Source organism: Nyctereutes procyonoides, unplaced genomic scaffold (assembly GCF_905146905.1).
Source record: "Nyctereutes procyonoides isolate TBG_1078 unplaced genomic scaffold, NYPRO_anot_genome, whole genome shotgun sequence".
In the NCBI taxonomy this organism is placed as follows: domain Eukaryota; kingdom Metazoa; phylum Chordata; class Mammalia; order Carnivora; family Canidae; genus Nyctereutes; species Nyctereutes procyonoides.
In genome coordinates, this window is record NW_026575024.1 from 31,273,681 (window position 1) to 31,280,808 (window position 7,128).

The following is a 7,128-nucleotide window of genomic DNA, read 5'->3' on the forward strand; positions in this document are numbered from 1 at the left end:
CAGAGGGAGAAGCAGGCTCCATGCAGGGAGCCCGATACAGGACTTGATCCTGGATCCCAGAATCATGCTCTGACCCAAAGGCAGACACTCAACCGCTGAGCCACCCAGGCGTCCCAATATATAAAGAATTCTTGATGATAAAATATGAATTCAACAGAGAGTGTTCAGCACTGATTTCATCCATACTACTGTGCCCTTCCTATAAAGGGCCAGATAGCAAATATCTTACGCCTGCAGGTCATAAAGCATCTTGAATGCACGTGGCTGTGTTTCAATAAAACTTGATTTACAAGAACAGGTGCCAGGGGTTATCCCACTGGCAGCATCCGAAATGCAAATTATCGGGCCTCACCCCAGACCTTCTGAATGGGAAACTCTCCAGTTTGAGTTCAACCATATCAGACAAGGAAGAGACTATACCCCTAAGCCAGCTGATTTGCCTTTGGAGACAGCTAAGGATTTCAGCCAGCACTGCAGAAGGGACGAGAAAGCCAAACCAATCTGAGGCTGAAATTCCAACTACAGTAGCAATATATGAGGAACAGCGTTTCCAGCAGGGCTCTCCAAAGAAGAGGGGTGAGGAAGACCATCCAGAGTCCTAACAGCACAGTCTCCTCGATGAAGGGATGGTCCAGAACCAAAACACTAATGCCAATTAAATAAAGCTGATGGCAAAGGGACGCCATCTCAAAGGGAGACCACATAAAAGAAAGGTCTATGTGTTGGGGTGGGGAGGTTGTGGAAGATTCCTACAGGAAATGCCAGAAGGCACTAACAGAAGGAAGAGAAGGACCCAGGCACCTGGCTGCCTCAGTCACTGGACCATGGGACTCTTGATCCCAGCATTGTGGGTTCAAGCCTTTTATTGGGTATACAGGTTCCTTAAAAAAAATAATAATAAACTCTGGTAGCCCGGGTGGCTCAGCAGTTTAGCGCCGCCTTCAGCCCAGGGCCTGATCCTGGAGACCCAGGATCAAGTCCCACATCAGGCTCCCTGCATGGAGTCGGCTTCTCCCTCTGCCTGTGTGTCTCTGCCTCTCTGTGTCTCTATGAATAAATAAATACTCTTAAAAAAATAAAATCTATTTAAAAAAAAAAAAAAAAAAGGAGCAAAGGACCAAGCTAGGGTACTCAGAGGAATGAAAAGCAGTCCAGGTAAGAGGAAGGTGGGAAAAAGTGAGAAGGATCCAGACTGCAGCCCCCTCAGCTGTAAGGTGGGAACCAGAATCATACCCATCCCCTAGGGCTGCCGTGATTAAAGGACATTGGTGAACACAGGAGGTGCTAGCTTCTCTACCCTCTTCTATGCCAACAGAAGCTTACAAACCCAGAGCTCCAGACGAGACCTAGGAAGGGCACTCTCACTAAGGGTATTACTATCACTAAAAGTAGGAATGAAGACCCAAGAGTTATTAACTCAGATCGATCAGTTAACCACATTCCAGTTTCTTCAATGATAAAAATACAACCCAGAACACCTCTGCCCGCCGGTGGCTGGGACTAACAACAATGACCTCAAGTGCTCAGCACAGAGCCAATGTACACAGCCCCTATCTTATGGGGCTCACTGGCCAATCTTTCTTGGGTCTGCTCTATAGCCTAGAGAGGCTCCCGGAGGAGAAATGCTTTTTATGAAACTGTGCTCACATTCAACTTAGAAAATGAGGAGACTCAGCTCTGCAAGATTCATGTTGAGAGTGAAGAAAGGGAGGTAAGCCTCTACCAGGCACTCACAGGGATGCCCCGGGCAAATGACACAAAGGGGCTACTTTGGGCAAAATCTATGGCAAGAACTGTAAAAGAAGAAGGTTCTCCTGACCAATGACCAGAGAAAGCCACGGTCTGGGGCAGCCAGGGAAGCAACGGCCCAAAGCAACTCTGACTCCTCACTGAAAGACTCACCGAGGCTGTAGAGAAACAATAAGAACTGGAGCCGAGCAAGACCAGGGCCAAGAGGAAGATTTCAGGCTGCCATCTAAAGCCACTGAAACAGCTCACAGCAGTGAGAACACTTGATTTAAGTAAGTCCTGAGTATGATCCTCTGGGGGATTATCCATTGTTCACTACTGTGTCCATTACACTCGAATACTTAGTTGTTTCTGTGTAGAGTATATATGCAGATCATGCCTGCCACACTTGCTGGGATATAAGAATTTTCAAAGGTCATTTTTGATTAATCCAGCTCTTTGCTTTTTGTGCTATCTTTAGAGTCTAAGCTTGCATAACAAGCAACCCCACTGAAGTAGTGCAAGAAATGGTTAGTGAATAAACGAGTAGATAGAACTCTCCTTCGTGGAGGACATTTTCAGATGGCCTGAGAAGCCACCTACACCTGAGGTCAGGGACTTGCTGAAGTCAGAGAAGGGAGGCTAAGGACAACAGAAGTTCTCAGAAAGATTTACATTTCCACAGAGGAGGAACACCCACTCCTTCCCTTTATGACTACATTTGGGTTTGTCAGGTTGGCATGACAACTTAACATGCCCTAAACTTGCTCTTCTACCATCTCAGATGTTTTGGGTTCCTTTCATTCTAAGTGCTCAGACCAGAAACTTGGACACTGCCCTCAACTTTTTTTTTATACTGCCCCCTCACCTCCCATAACTGGTCTGTCAGTAATCTCCTCAGCCCCAACTGAGAATCCCATCACTTCTCACCACCTCCCTGGTTACCCTCCATCATCCTGGTCTGACCACCACCCACAGCCCTCACCCAGCAGGTCACCCTGCTGCCCTGCCCTCTCTGCTTCTAATTAATTCTCAAATAACAATAACCAGCAGGTCCTTGTTAAATGCTAAATCAGTCCACAACCCCTCTACTCAAAACCCTCCATCAGCTCCCATTCCCCCTCAAAGTAAAATCCATAGGCCTTACAGCATATGGCCTTACATGATTCAACTCCTACTGCCTACTGCCTCTTTGACCTCAAAAGCAAATGCTCTCCTCTTGCCTCAGGGCCTTTGCATCTGCTGCTTCCTCCACTGGGAATGTTCCTCCCCCAGATATCCATATGACTCACTTGCTTCACATATCCAATCAAAGATGACTCAGGCCTTCCCTACCTATCCTTTCTAAAATTTCAGCTCCTACCCCAACACTTAATACCCTCAATCCTGCCAGATTCTTCCTCAGGGCATGAAATATTGTCTGCCTCCTCACCAGAGTGCGAGCTCCATGTGGACAGAGAATCTCCATGCAGCATGCAGAGCACCAAAAACATTGCCTGGCACACAGAAGGTCCTCAATAAATGTACGAAATGCATTAAAGTCCTATGAAAAGTATAAGCTGCAAGCCAACCTCAATTATTCCAGAGTCAACAATCTAGAACCTGCAACAAAATTACAGGCTAGAAATAGCAAAGCTGGGAGGAAAAAGGAGACGGCCATAGAGTGCCTTAAAGCACACACAGGGCTTGTTTAAATCCTGTGTCAGTAATGCACAGCTTAACCTGGAGCAGGAATGCTCCCTAGCAAAAGAATAAAAGCCCAGACAGGCGGCCCTCTGAGGAGAGAATAACTGGAAGAACAGCGGGAGTAAAAATGAATTAATGAGGTTATCTGGCATTGGGAACAGACTAGTGTGTTGGGAGTTTTATAGGAAAGGCCTGGAAACCGGTCAGGGAGGGACTGTAAAATGTTTAAATTAAAAAAGCCTAAGAGGATTAAAGAATAATAAGTTTTTAAAAAGCTTTCATTTACCAGTACAAAGCACTATATAACTGCAAATTATGTATGACTGCTGACTTTTAATTCCCCTAAGCAAAATGGGAAAATTCCTCAAGATATCAGTGGTGCCAGAAAGGAGTCTCCAAAAGGACCCCAGGTTTGTCTTTGGAGACACTGAACAGGATTTCTAGATACCAGACCTTAGGTTCCCTGAGGGCAAAAGACTAAGGGTTATTCAACAATGATTTGTTCAACAGCACCTGGCACCAAATTAGCAGGTGGACTAATGGAAGGTTACGTGAGCTTGCTCCTGGGACACCTAAATAATTTCTGCACTACTACGACCTCTAGCCTTTGCTATACAAACATGACGGGCAGTGTGGCCGGCATGAAACCTAGCAAAACCCTCTACAATATTCTAGCCAGGTACTTTCATTAAGCATTTTTAAAACATCCTAACAGATGTTCGAACTCAGCTTCATTAACTTTGCCACAGTCAGAAAATACAACTACCATGCAGCCATGTGGAAAAAAAAAAAAAAACTGTCAATATATAAAGTTCTTGAAATACTTCTTTTCTTAAAAAAAATTTCACTCCCTACTCAGAGCAAAAAAAAAAAAAAAAAAAGAGAGAGAGAGAGAAATGCCCTGGAATTCAAAGAAAGAAGCTGGTCGCCATTTTCACAAAGGAAATGGTCTAGAAAGCAGATAGCTCACGCTCAGGCTGTCAGGTGAAACAGGTAGCCTGGCTGGACACACCTGCTCACCTTCTTTCAACTAACAGGTGTGCCATGTGGGCTTACGCTGCACATCCACTGCTGGCCACTTTAAAAGGCGGGTGCCCAAAAGCTATTTAATTCTGGAGAAGTGAAAGGAGACCACTAGTGACAGGTTCACAAGTGATCCTGGTAGAGTCAACCATAAGCCAGTACAGAATTCGGAATCTCTGCGCTGAAAGACCCTTTATAAATCTCACCAGATTCAGACACCTTCCAGACTATCCAGGGAAAGTCATGTGCGAAGGTGAAAAGACAGGTGTAGACCAGTGCAAAAAAGGGGGGGGGGGCAGCTCCACAGCATTATTCAAATGCAAACACATTAAAAAAAAAAAAAAAAAAAAGAAGAAGAAGAAGAAGAAGCTTCAGCGACCCCTGATTTTTGTCTCTGGCTTTAGAGAGGAAGAAACTGGCGGCGAGAAGTCACATGGCCAGTTAATGACAGCTCAAGCCAGACAGCCTCGGGACTGTCCTCGGGACGCCGGTCCCGGGTCCTCGCACATCACTGCCTCCTCAGCACACCCAGACGTCAGCAGGGAGAGCATCTCCCCCCTCCCATCTTCCAGAATCGCAAGAATCAAAGTAACAGCTCCTGCTGACGCCCCAGAGCCAGAAATCCCTTACGGGTGACTCTCCCACATGCAATCGCCCTCACTTACCCTTTGCCCTGACCATCAAGAATCTCCCATCCGTCCCGCTCAAAGCCCCCAGCCTGAAGGCCGAGCTCCCGTCGGCTGCCCACTCCAGGGCGGACCCAGAGCCAACGGCCCCCGGCCCCGGCCCCGAGAAAACCCCGAGCCCTGAAAGTCGTCACACTCGAAAACGTCCATGTCTCCTCCCAGCAAGGTAGCAGCAAGGGGAGCCGGCGAGCCCCGCGGATCAGGCCGGAGCGGAAGGCCCCGGGGTGGGAGCGGCGGCTTCTAAAATTACTTGGCGCAGCCTTTGTAGGAGAGGAGAAGGCGGAAAATGTACAAGGCACCCCCCGCCGCCCTGCTGGTGGCCCTGAGTTCCGGGGCTCGGGATGTCCGCGCGCAGCCCCGCGAGCGGGGCGAGGGGCGAGGGGCGGGCGACCCCGGGACGCGCGGCCCGAGGCCCGGCGGCGGCGGCGGCGGCGGCCAGCCCGGCCCCGGGGACCCGCTCGCCTCCCGCGGCGCGGCCTGAGGGCCCGAGCGCGCTGGGCTCCCGCGGCGGGCAGCGCGAGCGCCCGGGAGCCGGCCGGGCCCGGCGGGGGGGGGGGGGGACACGGGCGGAGGAGGCCGGGGGTCCCCGGGCATCCAGGGGCCCCGCGGTCCGGCCGGCCGGCGGGGGCGGGGGCGGGCGCCCGGGGCGGCCCGGGGCCGGGGGGGCGCAGGCCGCGCCGCGGGGCCGGTGACAGCGCGCGGGGGCCGTGCCAGGCCGGCCTCGTGGGCGCGGCGAGCACCTCGCGGCCCGGCCCGGCAGGTGCGGCTCGCGGGCCGGGCGGGGGGCGCGGCGGCCCGGCTCTCACCTGGCTGCAGCCCGCTGGGCTCCCGTCCTGCCGCCGCGCCTCGGCGCCGCAGTGCCCGCCGCCGCCGCCGCCGCCGCCGCCGCCTCCGGTCCCCGCGACAGCCGCCTGCAAAATGGCGCCGCGGAGGGGCGGGCCGGGGGCGGGGAGCCGCGGAGCCGCCCGCCCCCGCGCCGGCGGGGACCCACCTCCCTCTCCGCCCCCGACCCCCGCCCGCCGCGTGCCCCCCGAGGGGCTGCCCCCTCCCCCGCGGGGCCCCGGCCCGGCAGCCGCCACCCCCCGCCGCCCCCCGCCGCCCCCCGCCGCGTGCCCGGCACCACCGCCTACCGTCCCCGCTCGCTCCCTCCCCGCGTGGAAATCGCCCCCCGCCTCGCGCCCTCCCGCCGCACCTGCTCCGGGGCCCACCTGGCTCGCAGGGCGCGCGCCCCGAGGCTCCCCCGCTGGCTGCCCCCGGCACCCGCCGGCGCGGCGGGAAGATCCCCGCGCAGTCGTGCGGCGAACGGGGCTCGCGGCGGGGGCGGCGGGGGCGGCGGGGGCGGCGGGGCTGGAGCGTTTACGGCAATTCCGCCGTTTCTCGGGTTAGGCCTCCGGGTTCTTGGACTTACTGGGGGAGACGTCCTCATGACATCATGCAGACACGGGAGCGCCGCCCGGGGTTGCTCGGACTCCGCTGCCGCGGGGACCGTGTTTAGCCGCGGGCTGGGATGCGGCGGGTCTGGGTGCAGCCCGACAGTCGGCGTTTCCAAAAAGCCCCCCGCCCCCGGCGGCGGCCGCGGAGCGGAAAGCCTGCAGGTAACGTTGGGCGCAGCGCGGCGCGGCCCCGCCCGGAGCGCTGGGGCGAGACGCACGTGGCTGGGCCCCACCCCCGGGCTGCCGAGGCCCGAGGTGCGCGGGGAGGAACCGGCGTTTCTGACAGCTCCCAGGTGATGCTGCCGCTGCCGCTGCCGCTGCTGCTGCCCGGTGCCACCCTCCGCGAGCCACTGCTGAAGACTCTAACTAACGTGGCCAGAAACAAACAGAAAACACTGATAATTAGCACTCCCACAGCACCTTCCATCTTGAAACCACTCTGGTGCTTGCTGTTTCCACCCAATAATAACTGACTAGTTCCCCCGGCAACTCTCGAGAGAGCTCAAGGATTGTGGCCTGTTTGACCTGGCGTGGGGAGGGGCAGATTTTATCGTCAGAATTTTCTGCCTGCT

General features: G+C 54.6%; 1 protein-coding gene across 9 annotated transcripts in view; it reads right to left on the reverse strand.

Moving 5' to 3' along the window:
• Positions 1–6,857, reverse strand: part of SLC23A2 (solute carrier family 23 member 2) — a 135,114-nt gene extending 128,257 nt beyond the window's left edge. For 4 of the 9 annotated variants that reach the window (XM_055302060.1, XM_055302077.1, XM_055302032.1 and 1 more), the window contains exon 1: positions 6,532–6,857. The gene's annotated coding sequence lies outside the window, so the exon portion shown is untranslated. Of the gene's footprint in view, positions 1–5,929; positions 6,009–6,531 lie in introns of those variants that run through there. The other 5 variants (XM_055302011.1, XM_055301989.1, XM_055302041.1 and 2 more) reach the window with 3 other exon arrangements.
• Positions 6,858–7,128: the final 271 nt, after the last annotated feature.